This window comes from Triticum dicoccoides, chromosome 7A (genome assembly GCF_002162155.2).
Source record: "Triticum dicoccoides isolate Atlit2015 ecotype Zavitan chromosome 7A, WEW_v2.0, whole genome shotgun sequence".
In the NCBI taxonomy this organism is placed as follows: Eukaryota; Viridiplantae; Streptophyta; class Magnoliopsida; order Poales; family Poaceae; genus Triticum; species Triticum dicoccoides.
This window is the reverse complement of record NC_041392.1, coordinates 196,009,284-196,032,372: the sequence shown is the minus strand read 5'-3', so window position 1 is coordinate 196,032,372 and position 23,089 is coordinate 196,009,284.

Here is a 23,089-nt window from a genome sequence, read left to right as displayed (position 1 = left end):
AGCAAATCCAGATGTTAACTGGATGTGTGGCTGCCTTAAGCCGCTTTATCTCCCGATTAGGAGAAAAGGCACTACCTCTTTATCGCGTTCTTCGACACACCGAACACTTCGAGTGGACGGATGCGGCCACGACCGGATTGGAATAAATAAAAGCCGTATTGGCCACCAACCAAATCTTGGCCGCACCAAATGTCGGTGAACCAATGTTGTTATATATAGCAGCAACACACCAAGTTGTAAGTGCAGTGCTCACCGTCGAACGAAAGATGGACAAACATAAGTCAAAACTGGGATAAAGAGTGATCGGGTTTATCCCGAACACCCCCGTACTGCCAACAATGCAGTAGAATATGAGGCCCTGTTGCATGGTCTCCGGATGGCAGTCTCCATGGGCATTCAATACCTAGAGGTGCAGGGGGATTCAAACCTCACAACATCTCAAATAAATGGGGACTTTGACGCCAAGGACCCAAAAATGGCGGCTTACCACAACGCCGTCCTCAAAATGCAAGCTCGGTTCAAGGGCCTCGAATTCCACCATGTGGTCCGAGAAAACAATCAAGCGGTGGATATCCTCGCCAACATCGGCTCTAAGCGCGACCCTATACCACCTAGTATCTTCTTGGAAAGGCTGTTTAAGCTATCCGTGGTTTGGGAAGGGGAGACCAGCAAAAACAATCTGGATCCGGCCACAACACCAGACCCCGAACACTCTGACGTAATCAGAGGCTCTGCCGCCGAGATAACACCTTCGGCCCACGTGATTATGGCTATCATCGCCCCGTGGATAGAACCCTTCTTGGCTTACCTAACAAGGCAAGAACTCCCTGATGACCCAACTGAGGCACGTTGCATTGTGCGGCGGTCTAAAGCCTACAATGTCCACGAGGGAGATTGTCGGTGTCAAAACCGGCGGATCTCGGGTAGGGGGTTCCGAACTGTGCGTCTAGGCCGGATGGTAACAGGAGGCAGGGGACACGATGTTTTACCCAGGTTCGGGCCCTCTTGATGGAGGTAAAACCCTATGTCCTGCTTGATTAATATTGATGATATGGGTAGTACAAGAGTAGATCTACCACGAGATCAGAGAGGCTAAACCCTAGATGCTAGCCTATGGTATGATTGCATGTTGTCCTACGGACTAAAACCCTCTGGTTTATACAGACACCGGAGAGGTTAGGGTTACACAAGGTTCGTTACAAAGGAGGAGATATACATATCCATATTGCCTAGCCTGCCTTCCACGCCAAGTAGAGTCCCATCCGGACACGAGACAAAGTCTTCAATCCTGTATCTTCATAGTCTAACAGTCCGGCCAATGGAGAGAGTCCGGCTATCCGGAGACCCCCTTTCCAGGACTCCCACAGTAGCCCCTGAACCAGGCTTTCAATGACGATGAGTCCGGCGCGCAGTATTGTCTTCGGCATTGCAAGGCGGGTTCCTCCTCCAAATACACCACGGAAGAATTTTGAATATAAGGATAGTGTCCGACCCTGCAAAATAAGTTCCACATACCACCTTAGAGAGAATAATATTTCCACAAAACTAATTTGCTGATTTGTTTTGGCAACATGACATTACGTCACGGCCCGGTGATTATTCGAACCGTTTCCTTAAACTAGCCCCGCACATAATGCGAGGCAGTTTTTTGACACGTCTTGTCAAAATAGAGATCATGTCCCCTTATCACGGGATTCTCATCAATACGGGTGTGGGTAACCCAACCGCGCCATTGATTACGGCGCTTGGGGAACGAGCGAGTTTTACTGGGCTAGTGGGGACGCATAGTTTCGTCTGGCCATATAAAGGGATAAGGATTCACTTTTCCATCCACGCCTTCTTCCTCCTTTGCTCATCCACCTTCGCACACTCGAGCTCCAGTGCCCAAGTTCGCATTTCCCACCTCGACCTTCTCCAACCATGTTCGGAGCGGGAGGCAGGTGGATGGTCTCCTCCGTTACGAAGGGACACGTCAAGAAGCTGAGGAGAGCCGGATATTTGCCCGATGACATCGCGCACCGGCTCCTAGAGGAGGGACAGCTCATCCCCACCCCTAGGCCCCATGAGAGGGTAGTGTTCCTCACCCTTTTTGTCAGCGGACTGGGATTTCCTCTCCACCCATTTGTCTGGGGGCTCATGTTCCACTATGGCCTGGATTTCCACGATCAGGCCCCGAACTTCATCCTCAACATCTCAGCATTTATCATCGTGTGCCAGGCCTTCCTCCGCATCAGGCCCCACTTCGGCTTATGGCTGAAGACCTTCAACGTCAAGCCGAAGGTAGTGAGCGGCCGCCAGGCGGAGTGCGGAGGCGCCATGGTGGGCAAGATGCCCAATGTCACATGGCTCAAGGGCTCCTTCGTGGAGATAATAAAGGGGTGGCAGTCGGGGTGGTTCTACATCACCGAGCTGCGTGACCCCGAGTTCCGATCTGGCTTCCCCACACGGCTCACCTCCTGGCAAGAGAAGGGCCTGTCCTGGGTAGTTCGGGAGAGCTGACCGGACTCCAAACATGTATTCAAAACATGGTCAACGAGAAGCTCAAACTCATCAACATAGTCCAAGTCATGCTCATCCGCCGGATCCTCCCGTGCCAACAACGGGCCTTCAATTTGTGGGAGTTCGACCCGGCGCAGCACTGAACTCTAAACAGGCTCTTCGACACAACTCACGAAGATGCCTGGAGGGTGCTGTTCAAGAGCGCCAAGGTCTCCCCTCCCATTACTGAGGATCTAGGATTCAGCGCGATGCGCCAAGCCAGTGCGGTAAGCTGCTTTACCTCTCACAGGATACTTATTTTGTATAGATTGACTCCATGCGGGATCTAAACTCCCGTACCTTTGACAGGACTGGCAAGAGACGGCCGAACAGATCAACTGTCCGGCTCCTTTGCCCGAAGGCCCAACAAATGCTCTTTTGACGAAGATGCTGACCTCGGCTACTTATACGGTGCTAGAGAAGACCAAGAAGGCCAAGGGAACCCGGAAGTGTTCCTGATGCCAGACGTCATCGGACTCACCGTCCAATGACTCTATGACACACTCCTCCCCCAAAGACGAGGAGGCATAAGAAGACGCTCCCCCTCCAGACGGGGGAGACAAGAAGAGGAAGGCCGCCCCAACTGAGGAGGCCGAAGGGTCCAAGAAGGGAAGGACTCTCCTTCCCGATAGTTCCACCATCGCCACAGACGGCGAAGACGAGTGGCTACCCAGGGCCATGCCCCTGGGGAAATCGTAAGTATTTGGATACCAGAGTTACTCATAGCATTCCTTTGTTGCACTACTTCACCTAACGCCGAAATATGATTATGTAGACCGCCCCGAGCCCGTATTGATGTATCATCGGACGGCTCCCTGGGCTCGTCGGATATGGACAGCGATCCAGTTCCGACCGCCACCTCCCCTCACCCTGCGGACGACGCCGAGGTGCTGTCTCAAGAAGCACCGGGTCGAGGGGAGACAGTCCCGGAGGCACCTCAAGGCAGCCTCCCAGACTCTGGGAGCAGAGGGGACAAAGCCCCTGAGGGCTCCGAGCTCGGCCCTCAGCTGGACACCGCGCCGGTACCTCTAGTGGTTCCGAATTCGGGCAGGTGGCCTCCTTCTAAGAGGGGCAAGACGCCTGCACCAGTGACCTCTGTCCATCCAGAGGCACCGGACAATCTGCTGGAAGCGCTTCGCAGAGCTTCCATCGGCGAGGAGCACCGCACTATTATGAGTGCGGTGATCCAGAAGGTTCAGTCCGCTAAGAGCGGATTGACTGAAGCATGTGCCAACCTTCTAACAGGCTTTGAGGTAAGTTTTTAAAGTATAGTAGAAATATTACCGCATAGACAATAGCCCCTGATGCTCTATTCGGTGTTCGCAAAGAAAAGTCGTACAGAGGATCAAACAATATCACATGAGTCTAATATGAGTATGTCAGTATGAATATGCAGGCTTCGCTGCTTGCGTCTGCCGCAGTGACTGCGGAGGTCGCCATACTGAAGCAGGACCTTAAAGGGTCCCAGGATGAGCTCAGCCTTACCAAGAGGCAGCTCGAAGAGAACAAAGGTAAGTAGTACCTAGTCTGTCGTTATGTATTTAAAGAGTGCGATTGCAAAATGACAGGATTATCATGAATGTGCCAGGGGCCACGACTGAAGTGGCGACCCTAAAGCAAGCGTTATCCGAGGCCGAAGATAAAGCGGCCAAGGAGCGCACCGAGTGAGAGAAGCACGAGGCTCGGGTGGGTGAGGTGCAGCAAGAGCTCCAAGCTCTCGTGGCGAAGCACGAGGCGTTGGAGCTTGATTCGAAGACGCGAGAGTCTGAGCTTGCCGCGGCCCTCGAGAGCGCAAAAAGTGCCAAGGCCGAAGCCCAAAAGGCCCTCCAGGAGATCGATGCAATGAAGAAGATAGCAGCGGGTAAGGCTTTCTATATGCAAAGCAATCATGTAAAAGTAAATTACCGATTACTTACCTGAATCCGGAGCTCTCCAGGAGCATTCTCAGATTTTCCCCATAGCATGTCCGATGCCGCACAATTTTACTAGGCCGAAGATGGAATCTCAACAGAGAAGCTATTCTGGTCTCAGTATACTGAGGCCGAACACCCGGTGCCAATGAGCGACCAGCTGAAGCAGATGGTCGAGCTACATAAGTTGGCCGAACAGGCCATGAAGGGCTTTATAGTCCAGTTGTGGCCTGGCGACGCCCTTCCGAATAGCTTCTTCAGCCTGGTGAGGCGGCTTGTGGATGCCTTCCTGCGGCTGGAGGTCATCGAGCGATCCGTCTGCATTGAAGGTGCACGCGGGCTTTCGCCCGTGTGAAATTACAGTGGGTCAAGCTAGACGCCGTGAAGCTGATCAAGGAAGGGCCACCGGAGGGTAAGGAGCACCGCCACCCCGAGATGTACTGCGAGGGTGTTCTGCCGGGTGCCCATCTTATAGCGGACGAGTGTTCAAAAGATGTAATATTTGAGTGAGACTTGCTCATTTCCTGTATCTATGAAAACTTGTTTCATATGAGCTATGCAACGCTTCTTTAAATTTAAAATATTGCCTTCTATTTGGCTGTTTATCCAATCTGAGAGATGGCTAGTCCTCGGCTTCTGCCCCCATGCCACGAGTGCTGGGGTGTTCGGGATAAACCTGAGCACTCTTATTCCCATGTTTGGGTCCTTCGAGGGAGGTGCTCAACACAGCGAACAAGGCAACCGGACCAATAATGCTTTATCACTCTCACTTAGCCATAGAATTCTATAATTTTAAATTTCAGCGAAGCCCTTGGTATTCGGAAGGCCGAATTCGGGGCGCGATACATGCCTTTAAGCCGGACAGGGTCGGCCCCTCGCTCTAAGCGGCATAAGTCTTTAGGGACTCGAAAACCTCGTCGAACAGCGACCAGTCTCTCACCTTATCATGACATTCAGTTTTAGTTTTCTCTACTGAGGTGCTGAACCCAGCAGAACCGGGGCACAATCGCAGTAGTTCTCCTAGCGCTACCTTAGCCGATAGAGCGGAACGTAAGGTACCAAAACATAGGAGCCTGGCAAACCCAACATTTGACCAAAGACATGATTCGGAGCTGATGCATATAATGCTATAAGTTCGGGGTGCCGCACTTGTGAAAGTGTTCGGACTTTTCACACCGTATTGTGGGGTACGTAAGCCCCTGGGAATTCCGTGGTGTCACGTAGCTTTCTGCCTCCTTGGTTGCTGCATCATGTGTTCGGCAATAGTACCGTCGGATAGGGTTTCCAGATATTAAGGTCCTGAAAAAGAGAAGAATAACCAAACGGGAAGCCCCTAGTTTGGTTTAAGCCGCGTCTTGGGGCGTTCCGCAGTTTTGCCCCCCTCCCCACCTGTGCCCATGGTATTTTTAATGCGTAATTATGTACGCGTTGCACGAGTTTTGCCGTGTGGCTGGGACTGGGGTGGGGGCCGCATTGCTACGCGAGCTCAGATCACGCCAGGCGGTCTTGCTGCCGATTGCTCCGAGCGCGCTTGAAGGTGTCCCGGTCTTGAAACGCCGAACTGGTGGATTGCCTTGAGAGACTGCTTTGCGCTTCTGCTGCTAAGGCCGCAATGTGCTCCTCCATTCGGAGAGAGTGCTCTGTGTTTCCATTGATTGTAATAACCCTGCGAGGTCCTGGCATCTTGAGCTTGAGGTATGCATAATGCGGTACCGCATTTAATCTTGCAAATGCGGTTCGCCCGACCAGTGCATGAAAACCACTGCGGAACGGGACTATATCGAAGATTAACTCTTCGCTTGAGAAGTTACCGGGGATCCGAAGACCACTTCCAGTGTGATTGAGCCTGTGCAATGGGCCTCTATGCCTGGAATGACGCCTTTGAAGGTCGTTTTTGTGGGTTTGATCCTTGAGGGATCTATACCCATTTTGCGCACTATGTCCAGATAAAGCAGGTTCAGACTGCTGCCGCCATCCATTTGGACACGAATGAGGTGAAATCCGTCAATGATTGGGTCCAGAACCAGTGCGGCGAATCCGCCATGACGGATACTAGTGGGATGGTCCCTGCGATCGAAAGTGATCGAATAGGAGGACCATGGTTGAACTTCGAGGCGACTGGCTCCAACGCATACACGTCCCTGAGCGCACGCTTCCGCTCCCTCTTGGGGATGTGGGTTGCGTATATCATGTTCACTGTCCGCACTTGTGGGGGAAACCTGTTCTGTCCTCCGGTGTGTGGCTGCCGGGGCTCCTCCTCATCATCGCTATGTGGCCCCTTGTCCTTATTTTTGGCAATTAACTTGTCGGCCTGCTTGAATACCCAACAGTCCCTGTTGGTGTGGTTGGCTGGCTTGTCGGGGGTGCCGTGTATCTGACATGAGCGATCGAGTATGCGGTCCAAATTGGACGGGCCCGGCGTACTTTGCTTGAATTGCTTTTTCCAATGACCGGGTTTAGAGCCTTTGAATCCGGCATTAACTGTCGTATCCTCAGTATTATCGCTGTTAATGTGGCGCTTATGTTTGTTGCAACGTGACCTACTATTGCCGTCCTTGGTATCTGAGGTACCCTGGTTCTTTGACATATTGTTACTACGAGCCAGCCAGATGTCTTCTCCCACACAGAAGCGGGTGAGCGTTGTGAGGGCTGCCATAGATTTCGGATTTTCCTGACCAAGGTGCCGGGCTAGCCACTCGTCACGGATGTTGTGTTTGAAAGCCGCTAAGGCCTCTGCGTCTGGACAGTCGACGATTTGATTTTTCTTTGTAAGGAACCGAGTCCAGAATTGTCTGGCCGACTCTTCTGGCTGCTGAATTATGTGGCTCAAGTCATCGGCATCGGGTGGTCGCACATAAGTGCCCTGAAAGTTGTCGAGGAATGCGGCTTCCAGATCTTCCCAACAGCTAATGGAATCTGCTGGCAAGTTGTTAAGCCAATGCCATGCCGGTCCTTTGAGATTTAGTGGGAGATATTTGATGGCATGTAAGTCATCACCGTGGGCCATGTGGATGTGGAGGAGGAAATCCTCGATCCATACTGCAGGATATGTAGTGCCGTCGTATGATTCAATATTTACAGGTTTGCAACCTTCTGGGATTTGATGATCCATTACTTCTCCTGTGAAGCATAAAGGGTGTGCAGTGCCTCTGTATTGGGCTATATCACGACGCAGCTTGGATGGGTCTTGCCCGCTGTGTCCGGTCCGGCCGGATTTACTTTTACTGTATCCGGCGTGACGTTTATCGTCTCGCATAGTGGCGCGCCCTCATGATCCGTAGATCGATCTTGCATGCTTTGCTTTGTCCTCCAATATGTCTCACATGTCTGGCGAATCTCCCCATGCCTTTTTATTTGAATGGCGTCGGAGTGCAGGCTGAGTTTTTGGCTGGAATTCCTCCCTATCGCGGCCACGAGGTGGCCGATCAGCCACGTAATACGCTTCTTCCTCCAGTCGGGCTAGCAACCTGCATTTTGGGTAACTCTTGGAGGGACGCTCGAGTTTATATTCCTCGGCCGCGAGGACTTCAATCCATTTGTCACCTAGCAGATCTTGATCAGCTTGAAGCTGCTGCTGCTTTTTCTTCAGGCTATTTGCCGTGGCCATAAGCCAGTGCTTGAAGTGCTCTTGTTCGACGGGATCCTCTGGTATGGCGAATTCATCGTCGCCGAGGCTTGCCTTGTCTTCGGAGGGGGGCATGTAATTATCATCCTCCTACTCTCCATCTGCCGCTCTCTTAGGAGGGCTGGCTCCTCCATCCTCCTGCTCTAAATCTTGCTGGAGGGGATTGTTGTTGTCTTCGGCACTATCCGGAGTGTTATTATCTCCTGTGCCGGTATCACTACTTTTGCTTTGGCGGGACTTAGAGCGGCGCCGCTGACGTCGGCGCTTGGGTTGCTTCTTGGAGGGCTCATCCTCCGCTATCTCGTCGACATTGTCTTCTTTGGGTGTAACCACCATGTATATATCATATGATGAGGTGGCTGTCCAGTGCCCCGTAGGCAGTGGTTCCTCTTCATGTCCCGCATCGTCGTCCATACCGTCGATGTCTTCGGAGTTGAAGTCGACCATGTCAATTAAGTCATCGACACTGGCTACTAAGTGGGTGGTGGGTGGGTCGCAAATTTCTTGGTCCTCCGCATCCCAGTCCTGCCGGACATAGTTCGGCTAGGATCCTCCTGATAAGGAGAGAGACCTTAACGAGTTCAGCATGTCACCAAAGGGCGAGTGTTGAAAAATATCCATGGAGGTAAACTCCATGATCGGCGCCCAATCAGATTCGATAGGAATGGGCGCAGGCAGTTCGGAGTCCGTGGCCGGAGAAGGATCCGGTAGTTTATCAACATGGCTCTCATGCAAGGTAAGGTCGATATTCGGCTCGATCGCCACTGAGGGTAAGGCCTCCGTGGCAGGGTCCATCCACCCGTCCGCGGAAGGTGCAACTGGCTCCGAATTGAGGGTCGGAGCGGCTGCCGGTGCGATCTCCTGAACACTGTCCGATGGTAGAGCTAAATCGTTCTCATCGTGACCGCGTGACGCACAAGGCAGAGGCTCGAATCCGTCGAAGATCAAGTCTCCGCGGACATCGGCCGTGTAGTTTAAGCTTCCAAACCTGACCTGGTGGCCAGGGGCATAACTTTCGATCTGCTCTAGATGGCCAAGTGAACTGGCCTGCAGCGCAAAGCTGCCGAACATGAAGATCTGTCCGGGGAGAAAGGTCTCACCCTGGACTGCGTCGCTATCGATGATTGTAGGAGCCATCAAGACTAACGACGACGACACAGAGGAACTCTCAATGAAAGCACCAATGTCGGTGTAAAAACTGGTAGATCTCAGGTAGGGGGTCCCGAACTGTGCGTCTAGGCCGGATGGTAACAGGAGGCAGGGGACACGATGTTTTACCCAGGTTCGGGCCCTCTTGATGGAGGTAAAACCCTACGTCCTGCTTGATTAATATTGATGATATGCGTAGTACAAGAGTAGATCTACCACGAGATTAGAGAGGCTAAACCCTAGAAGCTAGCCTATGGTATGATTGTATGTTGTCCTACAGACTAAAACCCTCCGGTTTATATAGACACCGGAGAGGTTAGGGTTACACAAGGTCGGTTATAAAGGAGGAGATATACATATCCGTATTGCCTAGCTTGCCTTCCACGCCAAGTAGAGTCCCATACGGACACGAGACGAAGTCTTCAATCCTGTATCTTCATAGTCTAACAGTCCAGCCAATGGAGATAGTCCGGCTGTCCGGAGACCCCTTAATCCAGGACTCCCATAGAGATGTTTATAAGAAAAGCGCTACCGTAGTACTTCAAAGTTGCATCTCCGAAGAGATCTTTATAAGAAATTCATGCTGGACTTGGCGGCCACCACGCCGTAGCTCAGGCCCTTGTAAGCAGGGCCTTCCGTATGGGTTTTTACTAGCCGATGGCCCGAGCAGACGCACAGGACCTCGTTCAACATTGCGTCGGTTGCCAGCTGTTTGCAAACCAAAGCCATATGCCACCTACCGCTCTTTAAACAATCCCCATTACATGGCCCTTTGCGGTCTGGGGGCTTGATATGGTCAGACCCCTTAAAGGGGGATGCCATAAGAAAAAATACCTATTGGTCATGGTTGATAAATTCACCAAATGGATAGAAGCCAAACCAGTTAAAACGGCCGAGTCCGGACCAGTGATAGACTTCATATCCGGGGTTGTACACCATTACGGTGTCCCCCACAGCATCATCACTGATAACGGCTCGAACTTTACGGCTGATGATGTAAAAACTTGGTGCAGCAATATGGGCATTAAGCTCGATTATGGATCTGTCTATCACCCGCAAACTAAAGGTCAATTCGAGCGAGCAAATGGTCTTATCATGAGCAGCATTAAACCAAGATTGGTGCGATCCTTGAAGTAATCAGATACGCACTGGGTGGAGGAGCTTGACTCCGTACTATGGGGGCTGCGGACCACGCCGAATCGCAGTACCGGATACACACCGTTCTTTATGGTGTATGGCGCAGATGCAGTACTGCCCTGCGACATCATTCATGACTCACCTCGAGCGCGCATGTACGAAGAGAAAGAAGCCGAGCTTGATCGGCAGGACAGTTTGGACGCCCTGGAGGAGCAGCGTCACATGGCAAAGGCCCGCTCCGCATTCTATCAGCAACAGGCTCAGCGGAATCAAAGCAGAGAAGTACGGTCCAAAACTTATAACATTGGCGAACTCGTTCTATGCCTACAGGAGAAGAAAAAGAACAAGCTCAAGCCCAAATGGGAAGGTCCCTTCGTTATTGACAAAGTTCTGACCGGTGGAGCGTACCGTCTGCGGGATGCATCGGACAATCGACTTGAGCCAAACCCATGGAATGCAGCCAGACTCCGAAGGTTCTACGCCTAGTGCCGGACTCTGTGTTCCTCTCCTTAGCTCCATCAATTTTTTATATATCTGTTATCTGTCTTTTCTTTCTTTCTTTCTTCCCTTTTTCTTCACGGCCTTACAAGGTTAAAATGTGTCTTGACTACACAATCTTGAAACGCTAGGCATGCTCATTATACCTGGGGGCTTCTTATACAGAAGCTTAATATAACTATTTTCCGGGCTCTATGCCCCCGCACATGTGTTACTTTTCCACATGTACCTTTTCTTCGCCATTATATGCATCGATATGACTTAATAGTTTTCGCCAAGCTTGGTTGCCTGGCTCTTGTGTTTATACCCTATGTTCCCATTAATTCGGCTAGGGCATAAGGGGAGCACCTCCGCGATTGTTACTGTCGGGTCAACCGGATGTGTACCTCAGACTGGGTGAAGCCGAAAGCTAGCGTTCTTAAGGGAATATTCAGTCGGTGAACAAAAGATGACTTTTATTTATTGGAATGCATGCCCCCAGATGTTTATATCCTGCGTCTGTTTTCATAGTTCGGACATACACATTAATGCATGCGTACCCAGGAAAGGAACCCTTAATGGAACTATTCTCCCTGGAAGATGTTTCTTACTATCCATGTAATATAACATAGCTAGTTGGGTACTTGTCTGTTCAAGCACTTATGACCCCTACGCCTGGTTTCCACGCGTACCCCAGTTTTTACATAACTGAGCAGGTATTCGGATACACTCCGGACTGTCGGGTCCGGAGGTCAAAGTAAAAAGGTCCGACACCAAATTCTTCTTCTATACCATTCAACAGGCTGTCTAGCCTACAATTTTGTTGGGAATACTTTGTGGCTAATTTCACCTGGTCATACACCAAACTGATGGGGATCTCTTTCCTATCAGACCCCACAGGTCCGACCTCGACCATGTGGTTCGGGTCAGCCTTGGTATATCGCGTCTTCGCCATCGCCCAGGCTTCCCTTGCACCTTGTCGGCAGGCTGATATCTTCCATAATCGGAAGCGCCGCTGTGCTCCCTTGAGCATCTCTACAAGCTCCCCCATGCCTCCTAGCAGGGAGGCGGATGGCCACAAAGCTTGGGCAATGCCCTGCATCACCTAACGAACTTGTTCGTGTAGTTGTGAGAGCTCTGGCAGAAGATCACCCGCAAACCCTGGCATCTCCTCTGCAGGACGACCCATCGGCATACCTACAGATATAACTCTGTCAGCCGGTTTCTTCGCCGAACTCTATAAAAGTTCATTCAAGCACTTACTAAAAATGCCGCGTCAAAGCCTCTTATTCTCCTTTACGGAGTCAGCAAGCTGGGCCTGAACATCTTTCAGTTCAATGCCCAGCCGGGTATTGGCATCTTGGAGATCGTTTTTCTCCCGCCTAACCTGCGTAAGCACGCGCTCGCCAGCCTTTAGCTGTCATTGAGCATGTTTCTCATCCCCTCGCACGACCTCCGGATTCACTCCGGGATCATCTGCAGAATCTATTGTTAGATTTGCATGCATGTCGAATACTAACTGGTATATGTCATTCTTTTAGATAGAAACAAGTGTTACCAGATGGGGCCTTCTCGGACTCCTTCATTGCGGCAACTGCGGCTCGTAGCTGGGCTTTGCACTCCTCCAGCTCTTAAGAAAACTGGTTATTCTTCTCCGTAAGAACCGACGCAAACAATGATCCTTAAATCAGTTGTGCCAACTATTTCAAGTCTCAGGGGCTATTGATATACATACTTATTAGATTTTCTTACCCGTATATCCTTTACATACTGGTCCATTTCTCGGGCAAGACCATTTTGAGCAGCTCGGATGTACGCGTCACCTGAGTTGAAGACATCGAACGCCTCTTGAGAGTAACAGGCGTCGAGGAGTACGGCCCGGCGACAGCTGTGATTCATGGCACTCTCCACTTCGGAATTCGTAGCAGACAGCCTATCTGCATCCTCTATAGGAGGAACATCCGGTGTTGGCCCCACGTTAGTGTCTGCCTCTAAGTCCGGCTTTGGAGCCCGGCTGGTGGAGGCTTGGCCAGCAGGCTCTCCGAATATGGTCCAGCGAGCGTTTTTCCTGCCAAGAACCATGGACGTTATTATATTTTAAAAGACGACAACCATGGAGCGGGGTTCTTTTTCATACCTCTGTGATGGCGTCTCAGTCCTGACCGCCTTCCTTTTAATCCTACGCGGCTTCGATGCCCCTTGTTGGTGAGTCACTATGGGTTCGGCATGGCGTCCCAAGGGCCTTCCCTGTAAGACACCATGTGTGTGCGGTAGGTGAAGTGCGAAAAAAAAGAAGGATCTTTCTCGGAAGTTGGGACTCCGGTTTTACTTACATGCGATGCAGGGAGCAGTCCAGGATAATCGGCTATGATGGCCACCAAGCACTACAAAAAAATACACTTCGGTGATGATACTTGTTTGTCATAGTATGTCGCTTTTTTTGTCATGCATGTACATCCATGACAAATTTATGACAGAATCAAGATAGTCATACATGTGCTGTTGTAGAAGTGTTCCATGACATTACCAAAATTATCATCACGGAAGTGTCCACTTCCATGATGATAAATCGTGTGTTTCCTTCGTCAAGGGTGACCGACACGTGGCATCCACCGTAACGGAACGCAGTTAAGCTATCGGATCGGGTTTTGGATCCGATAACCTGTTAATAGCACCGACCAATGGGGATTTTCCACGTGTAAAGTCATCATTGGCTAGAGGAAACACGTGTTGGCTTATCGTCGGGACAGATGTCATCCACTCACTGGACAGAAGGCGCCTATGATATGTCGACACGTGGCATGACCCAACAAGTTTAAATGGGCTGGCCCAACTAAAGGCCCACAAGATTTTGCGGACCATAATGGGCCGGCCCAGCTAAAGGCCCACGAGATTTTGCGGACCATAATGGGCTGGCCCAGCTAAAGGCCCACAAGATTTCGCGGGCCATAATGGGCCGACCCAGGTAAAGGCCCACAAGATTTTTGTTTGCCATAATAGGCCACCCCAACCCCCACCAGCATCGAGTTTTCTTCGTTCGGCGAGCCCCCACAACCACCTAAGCCCCTTCGATCGCACCGGCAAACTCCGGCGAGCTCTGAAAAATCGATTGGCCCAATGTTGAAATTTAGTCTACTGTGATTTAACTAGTGTGGAATATAAAAGGGGAAAACCATAAGCATTGCGAGTATGGTGTTGAGCGTGCCATGGCGGATCTGAAGGTGCAAACCGGACAAAGGCAACTTCGTAACCAAGACAAGAAATCAGAGTAAAGCAGTGGCAATCTATTTTCTTGCTGCGTTAAATAAGTTGAGCAGATACGAAAGAGTATCGCCTCTGGTGCGGCGCCGTGTATGCATCTGCTAAGAATTTGACGGTGTTGCGGTAGCGATGGCTGTCGGCGACGTGGAAGCAGATCTAGGAGGGTAGACGGTGGCGGCGGGCGCGATGGATGAGACGGTCGTAGGAGCGGCACCGGCAAGGTGGATGACGGCGGGGATGAAGCGAGAGGACATGATGCAAGGATCCCAGTCCGAAGCCATGGATGAGAGAGGTCGATCTCTTGTAATGGACGGTGGCATCGGGGTATCAGCTCCGGCATGGTGGAGGAGGACGACAGTGGATGGGGTGGCGGACGGCGGCAGACGGAGGAGGGTGGGGTGGAGAGGGTGTTTTGGTGCCCACGGAGTACGAATGGGGAAAAGGGAGGTAGAGAGGAACGGGGGAACCATGTATTCAGGGCGCGCTCGTCTCAAATGCGAGGAAATTTACAAACTTAGCCCCCGTTTCAAATTTCTACTACATCACAGCAACACTAGTCGGTTGGGGATAGGACGGTAATCTCGCATACACCGAATATTTGCCGACGAGAGTTTGTTTTTGGCGCCCATCGTGTATGAATATGAATCAGGGACGGAGTCGATTTCGGCCGAGGACACACTGTGTTTTGGCGCCCACCGTGTATGAATCCGGGTGAGAGGCGGTTACGTCACGTTTGGGTGAAATTACAAACCTACCCCTATTGGAACCTATAGAAATCCAGCATATAGGCTTTGCGTGGCAGGGATAGGCAGTAGAGATTTCCATCTCGCAGATTTTGGTTTCGGGCGGTTACTGCGACTTTTCCCACTTCGTTCAAATTTTGCAGAGTGCACGTTTACCATGCCAACTCAATTTGAATCCCGTTTGTATTCTATTTTTTCGGGTGGTTTCCATTTTCAATTGAAATTACATTTTATATACATCATTTTTATATATACTTTCAAAAGCACAAGAAAGAATTCTGCTCCTTTATATGTATAATATGATTTACAAATACAACGATCTCGAAATCTTAAGGTTGAATTAGAAAAAATTTAACCAAATTATGTTCTACTAAAATGTATGGATCAGTAATATCTACATATTAAATAACATAGATGTGCATGAATTCATATGAGTATGGATGTTTGATAGATCAATTTTGGTTCGAGTATGGATTACATGTATCATCATCTCGAATTCAAATATTTGAATCCCTTTTTTTCACTCCTTTCACGCCCATCTCTCTCGCATGCATGCTCCTTCAGGTAGCTATCACTCCCTTTTCACCAGCTCACCCGCACGCTCACTTCATGTTTCTCCTATCCTCGCAAACATGGTCTCTCGACGTCTCCCTTGAGAAGTGTCACACTCTCCCTATCATTATAAATTACATGGTTTTCATTATCTCTCACATCTCTACTGTTCTCTGGTATCACTCGGTACCTAAGCTTTCTTTTTCACCGCCAAACACACAGTCTCCACTCGTCTTTCACTTTGTCTTGCTCTCTATGGGATTCTCTCACACACCCTATATGTCTCTACATATGACTCATACCACTAAAATTACTCTGTCTATCTCTTCTATAGACACAACATTTGTTGCGGTCTCCTTTTTGTCTCCATCCCATACTAACATTATTCATTTGTTTACCGATCAGACAACCCCGACTAACGTCTCCTCTCTCTCTCTCTCTCACGGACACACATGCACAACTCCTACCACTAAAATTTGAATGGAAAATGAGATTTTGTTATACCCAAACAAAAAAGGACTGGAGGGAGTGATTGCTCTGACACAGACGCGACCTCTCATAGCGCAGGCATTGAACCGGCGCGCCGGCCAAGAGGGCCGCACTCGCTGCAGTTCCGGCTGAGCACGCCTCCTCGCCGCGTGCAACCAGCTTAAGACTGCCCCGCCTGCCTTCATTGAATCCGCGCGTGTGCCGGCAACACGTCCTTCCGCGAGCCGGCAGGCATTTTAGAACACAAAAAATGACTAAAATATAATTAATTTACGCATGGTCTTGACTTGATGTGCTCGCACTGGTAGCAGGAACTAGTAGAGGATTTTCTTTATTTATAACTCTCCTCACATTTTTTTGGCTTTGAAGTGAATCATGGTTGTGGACATTATGTATGAATGTGCAGATATCTGTGAACATGAGTTTGATGTGGAAGTTGAACTTGGAATGTCGGGCTTGCGCGTGAACTAGACCATGTACAATGCTTCGTCTGTTATTGATTGGAAAGTAATTGTTGTTATTACATGACCCGAAAAAAACATTTTGTGCCACATCAATAGATGCACGGACATCACAACAGGCATGCTGACTGGATAAACATTTTAACCTAGCTATTATGAAGGAAATTTTGTATTGACAACAATTTTAGATAGCAGGAGACGCCTCGCCTGCTCTGCCTCTGCTAGCTTATTTATGGCTTCTTCCGTCTCTTCTTTGGCTTGGGTGAAGAGAGCATCTGATTGCTCTTTTCGCTTCTTCAGGAACTCACCTACATTCTCAAGGGCTGTTGCACGCTTTCTTTCAGCCTTTACTAATGCCACGAGGACACGAACAGCTGACGACTCCACCTGGCTTGTGTGTAATGCAGCATCATCTGGGAATTTGCACCTTGTGTCTAATCCTGCATCATTAGGGAACTGGCACCTTGTGTGTAATCCAGCCTCATTTTGGAAACATGATCTCGAGGTTGACCATACTTCCCTCCTCGTAGTAACTGCATCCTGACATGAAGTTACTTCTTTTTTAGATCAATACTCAGAGCAACCTAGATCCATTTACTAGAAGCCAGATAAACAGAACTCGGAGAAGTGAATTCAAAAGGAAAAAATAAATAAAAACATACTACAAGGTGAGAACACCCACTTCCTACATCAAGCTAAAAACGAAAGCATTAGGATGATTAAGACTCTTCTTATTACACATCAAAGAACACCACGCTTAAGAGAAACAGAAACTACAACATATACACATCGAAGAACACGAAGCTACACGAAAGTAATTGAAAGGGTGTTACTTACCAAAGCTCGTTTTACAGGATCGGTGTAGCTCCTCTTTAACTTGCCATGCTCCTTGAAGATGTCCCGAATATCCCGTGTTTGGTCTTCATTGATCCTCTGCATGTTCGCACTCATGGTTTTTAAATCTCAACATGGCAAGAAAAATATACTACTAGTAATACTCGCGCATCTTGTGGGCAACATTTAAGCACTCATCTGCCATGTTAGAGCATCTCGAACAAGATAAACTACTTATACAAATGCATCTTGATGCGTGCAATGCATGGGCATTTTGCTAGTTCTAAAAACCTTTCCATCATTTGCCACACTACTGGTTGTAGATGAAAAACCTACCCAAGCACAGCGCGATACAGGTGCGACGCACAATTACAAGCTGATATTCTGTTGGACAATGGAGGCTATAACCAATTACTTTTACATGAACAATAGCACCCAGGAAATTTGAAGGGTAGGTATGAACAAAAATGGAACTGCACATGTACTACTAAGTGATTCAATACACACATTACTAATCGAGGAGGAGAACGATGGTCGCGGCGGCCTCTATGAGTCATGGTCCGCAAAGAGAGTCAGTTCATTGTCCACGACGGTGGTACTTCTGTGCTTGGCGTCGGCTTCCAGGAAGCAGATCCGAGACTGTGGAAGACGATGCTGGGGAAGAGGCTCCGTGTACGACGACGACGGTGGACCGGCTCTAGTGCAGCGTACGAGGTTGTCGATGAGGCAGATGCGCTACGGTGGACGAGTGCGCTGATGTAAAGGGGAGGAGCACGAAGGCTGCGGTGCCGTGGAGAAGTCTATTTTGCGGTGGGGATAGAAATTGGGGAGTATTCAGGTGTACTACTCTGGGTGCCGGGGTGGGGTTGGCTAGGTAGGGTGAACCTAGAGTTACGAAAACAGCCCCCTACCAAGCGTCATCCGTAGGCCTGTTCCGAAGGCTATGATGGTAAATCAGGGTCGCGGGAGATTTTCCCGCCGACCTCAAAATTTTGTGACACTGGACTCCGCGTGTGGCGTGTTGAGTGATTCGGCTAAGCAACTAGCGAGTAGTAGTAGTAGTAAACTCTACATATTAGGTTTGACCGAAGTCAAACTTCCTAAAGTTTGACCAAGTTTATAGAAAAATATAAACATTTACCATAACAAATATGTATGATGTGAAAGTATATTCAATAATGAATCTAATGGTATTTATTTGTTATTGTATATGTTAATATTTTTTGTTATAAGCTTTCTGAGAGTTTACAGAACTTGAATTTGACCAATCATAATACACGGACTTAAATAAAAACGGAGGGAGTACACATTTGTTTTCTTAGTTTGTAGTGAACTAATCATTTGTTGAAATTGTGAAATAAATATATTAGGCTATTGACTTCGAATGTAATGGTATATACAATTCAATAGTTACAATCATTGTCGAATCCCAAGATGTATACAAGGTCTATAGTACTTCACAACATGCTCAAACTAACATAATCCTAGTCAAATGAGAATCTAAATGCATTTCATAGTTATTACTTTGTAGGATGCAACAAGAACATACATAACTCTAGATCAGCCATTATAGAAGCAACATTTTGACATATCCGAATGTGTGAATGAAACGTCCAGAGAGAGCTTTCGAAGATGTAGCAGATAGGGCGGGAAAGATTGTATGTATGTGGACAAGAGAGTAGGAGACAAACCTAATGAGACAGAGAGAGCAAGAGATAGAGAGAGGAAGAAGTTAGGTATGTGAGAAAGATGCATACATGTAATATACATGAGATGCATCTGCATTTGGATTCTGTATATGTGGAAGGAGAAGAGAAAACATGTTTGATGAGAGAGCAGGAAAAACATGGACGAGAGGGGAAGGATCTCGTGGGTTGAGGGATTGACAATTTTGTGCGGGGAGAGAGGGATTGGTAATTTTGTGCAAGAGAGAGAGAGGGTGGGGGGAGGAGTCAGTCAGCCGTCGTCACATCACCCTGCTTCCAAATTACCCCGCATTCTCTAGCGCGGTGTGGTCACATCACCCTGCTTCCAAATTACCCCGCATTCTCTAGCGCGGTGTGGTCGCCGTCTTCGATCTGCTCATTTCCCTCTTTGAAGATTAAGGTGTTGTGCATGTTTGGGTGCAAAGAAGAACAAGCGAGAGTGGTCGCCGTATAACCTTGGATGGGGATGAATTGTGTGCTCGGGGGAGTGTGTATGTTTGTGTTGTGCTGCGTGTGTCTGGGTGTGTGTGTGTGTGTGTGTCAGATATTAAGAGAAAACAAACCTAAGGAGAGAAATGGGTATTCACGAAGAGATTGTGCGGGTCTTGAGGTGGGCAGGGGCCGGGTGAGGGTGTCAAAATGTGCGCCTTGATGCATGTGTTGCATGCGACTGTGCGAGGGATGGACGAATCGAGAGAGATGGTTGTTGTGTTACGGATGCTCCTCTCTCTGTCTCTCTCTCTCCCTCTCTCTCTCTCACACACACACGCACACACACACACACAAGTAAACTAGAAGATCGTTCTCTCATGTATACACAACGTATCAGCACCTGTCTATGTCTCACTCATGCATGATCATTTGCACATTCACACCTCTCTATATCTGTATCACACGCTGAAAGCACAAGTGCTCCCTAGGTGGTTTTGATAATTGATGACAACATATCTCTTGTTGGACTAACATTTTGATCTAGCATGTTTCAGATAAGTTCAACAATGGAGTGGCATGGACTAAAGGTTGTGGGAACTCCTTCAAGATGCTAAGGACAAAGGATTGGCTAAAGCTTCAAGCTCAAGACTCCTCATTTTACATTTTAGTGATCCAAGATCACATTGAGTCTTTAGGAAAAGCCAATACTACCAAGGAGGGATTAGGTGTTGCTTAATGAGCCTCTTGCTTCATGTGCTCCAAAACCCTCAGCTACTTTCCCACTTCCACTTATGACCTAAACCCTAAGCCAAACTCGGTCCTACCGATTCCTCCTATCGGGCGCCACCGAGTTTCACTTGTCATAAGCCACTGCCAAACCCTAATCAGTTCGGTCTCACCGATGAGATCTCGGTCTCACCGAGATGGGCTTGCAAACTCTCTGTTACCCATTGCAATATTCTCGGTCCCACCGAGATATGCCATCGGTTCCACCGAGTTTGCTTGGCCAAATCTCAGTTTCACTTATTACCCAAATCGGTCCCACCGAGTTTGAGTAATCGGTCAAACCGAGTTTTGGATTTACCCTAACCGTAACACATCGGTCCCACCAAGTTGATCCAGTCAGTCCCATCGAAAATCTCTAACGGTCACTAGGTTTACATTTTTGGTCCGACCGAGTTTGTGATTCGGTCCCACCGGGATTGGAAAACTGTGTAACATTGGATTTTGTATGGAGGCCATATATACCCCTCCACCCCTCTTCATTCGAAGAGAGAGTCATCAGAACACATAAACCATTCCAACTCATATGTTCTGAGAGAGAACCACCTACTCATGTGTTGAGACCAAGAAATTCCATTCCTACCATATGAATCTTGATCTCTAACCTCTCCAAGTTGCTTTCCACTCAAATCTTCTTTCCACAAAATCCAAATCCTATGAGAGAGAGTTGAGTGTTGGGGAGACTATCATTTGAAGCACAAGAGCAAGGAGTTCATTACCTACACACCATTTGTTACTTCTTGGAGAGTGGTGTCTCCTAGATTGGCTAGGTGTCACTTGGGAGCCTCCGACAAGATTGTGGAGTTGAACTAAGGAGTTTGTAAGGGCAAGGAGATCGCCTACTTCGTGAAGATCTACCGCTAGTGAGGCAAGTCCTGTGTGGGCGATGGCCATGGTGGGATAGACAAGGTTGCTTCTTCGTGGACCCTTTGTGGGTGGTTGCTTCTTCGTGGACCCTTCGTGGGTGGAGCCTTGTGTGGACTCGCGCAACCGTTACCCTTCGTGGGTGGAGCCCTGTGTGGACTCGTGCAACCGTTACCCTTTGTGGGTTGAAGTCTCCATCAACGTGGATGTAGGATAGCACCACCTATCCGAACCACGGGAAAAACATCCGTGTCTCCCATTGCATTTGATCTCTCCAAACCCTTCCCTTATATCCTTGCAAGTTGCATGCTTTACATTCCGCTGCTCATATACTCATTGCATGCTTGCTTGATATGTATTGCGTGTGTTGAAATTGTGCCTAAACTCCACTTAAACCAAAAAAGCTTAAAAATTTCAACTTTAGTATTAAGTGTCTAATCACCCCCCCTCTAGACACATCTACTTCTAGATCCTACAAGTGGTATCAGAGCTTTGGTCTCCATTGCCTTGGTCTAATCACCATTGGAGGAAGATGGATGTGTCTACATTAGGGAGTCTTAGACATAAAGTGCCTATTCTTGATGGAGAGTATTTTCATGAGTGGAAAAATGAGATGCTTGTAATCTTCAATCAATATCATTTGAACAAGTATATTGCTAGCCCTTGTGCACTTCATATTGATCCTTTGCATCCTACCCTAGATGAAGATATTGACATGATTCGCAATCTTAGAACTATTGAGCTCATTATTAGAGGATTGCCCAAAATTTTGATTGCTAGTTTGCCTACTCAAAATTGTGCCTATACTATATGGAAATTTCTTGAGGAACGATTTCCCGATCATTCCTTGAAAACTTTGGATGAAATTCTCCATAAATCTATTGCCTTGAGTAAGATGAACTCTAGTGATCCTAGTTTTGGTAAATGTCTATTTGAACTTACCAATCTTGAGCATGCTAAAGGAGATGTTGGAATCATTAATGATATCATATTCAAAGCTATAAGAATTCATAAAACTGACCACTTTGATGATCATTTATCTAATGAATTACCCTCTCTAGGAAATGATGAGTCACAAGATCATGATGAACATGAATATGATGATGATGATAGTGACTTCGATCTTGATAATGCAATGAGACATTTTGGTCTTATGGCAAATCTTCGGGGATATGAATCAGGAGGAAAGGAATGGGTTCTTGATAGTTCCATTCAAAATGTCATGCTTGTAGAATCTCTTGGCTACAACTTACTTTCAGTATCTAGACTTGCTGATTTCGGTTTGAATGTCCTATTTACCGAGGTAGATTGCCAAGTATTTCGTCGAGACAATCATAAAATGGTCTTTACCGGTATGCGTAGAGGTGATCTTTACATTGTCGATTTCTCTAAAAAGGCACAACCTAAAACTTGCTTTGTTGCTAAATCCTCAAAAGGATGGTTGTGGCATAGACGACTAGGTCACGTTGGCATGAGAAACCTTGACAAGCTTATTAAAGGAAATCATATCCTTGGAGTCAATGATGTCATATTTGATAAGGATAGACTTTGCAGTGCTTGTCAAGCAGGTAAACAGGTTGGAGGAAGACATCCCGTGAAGAACATCATGACCACAAGGAGGCCACTCGAGCTACTTCACATGGATCTTTTTGGTCCCAACGCCTATAAGAGTCTCGGTGGAAATTCTTTTGGTCTAGTTATAGTTGATGATTTTTCAAGATTTACGTGGATGTTCTTTCTTAATGACAAGTCGCAGGTCCAGAAGATCTTCAGAAACTTCGCTAGGAAGGCCCAAAATCAGTTTGATGTGAAGATCAAGAAGGTTCGGAGTGACAATGGAACGGAGTTCAAGAACGCAAATGTGGACACCTTTCTTGACGAAGAAGGGATTTCACACGAGTTCTCGGCTACGTACACACCTCAACAAAATGGAGTTGTTGAGAGGAAGAACCGGACGCTCATCGAAATGGCAAGAATGATGCTTGATGAATACAAGATGCCAAAGCACTTTTGGGCAGAAGCGGTTGAGACAGCTTGTCATGCAACAAATTGCTTATATCTTCACAAGCTACTCGGCAAGACGGCATACAAGCTTCTCACCGGTAACAAACCCCAAGGGATACTTTCG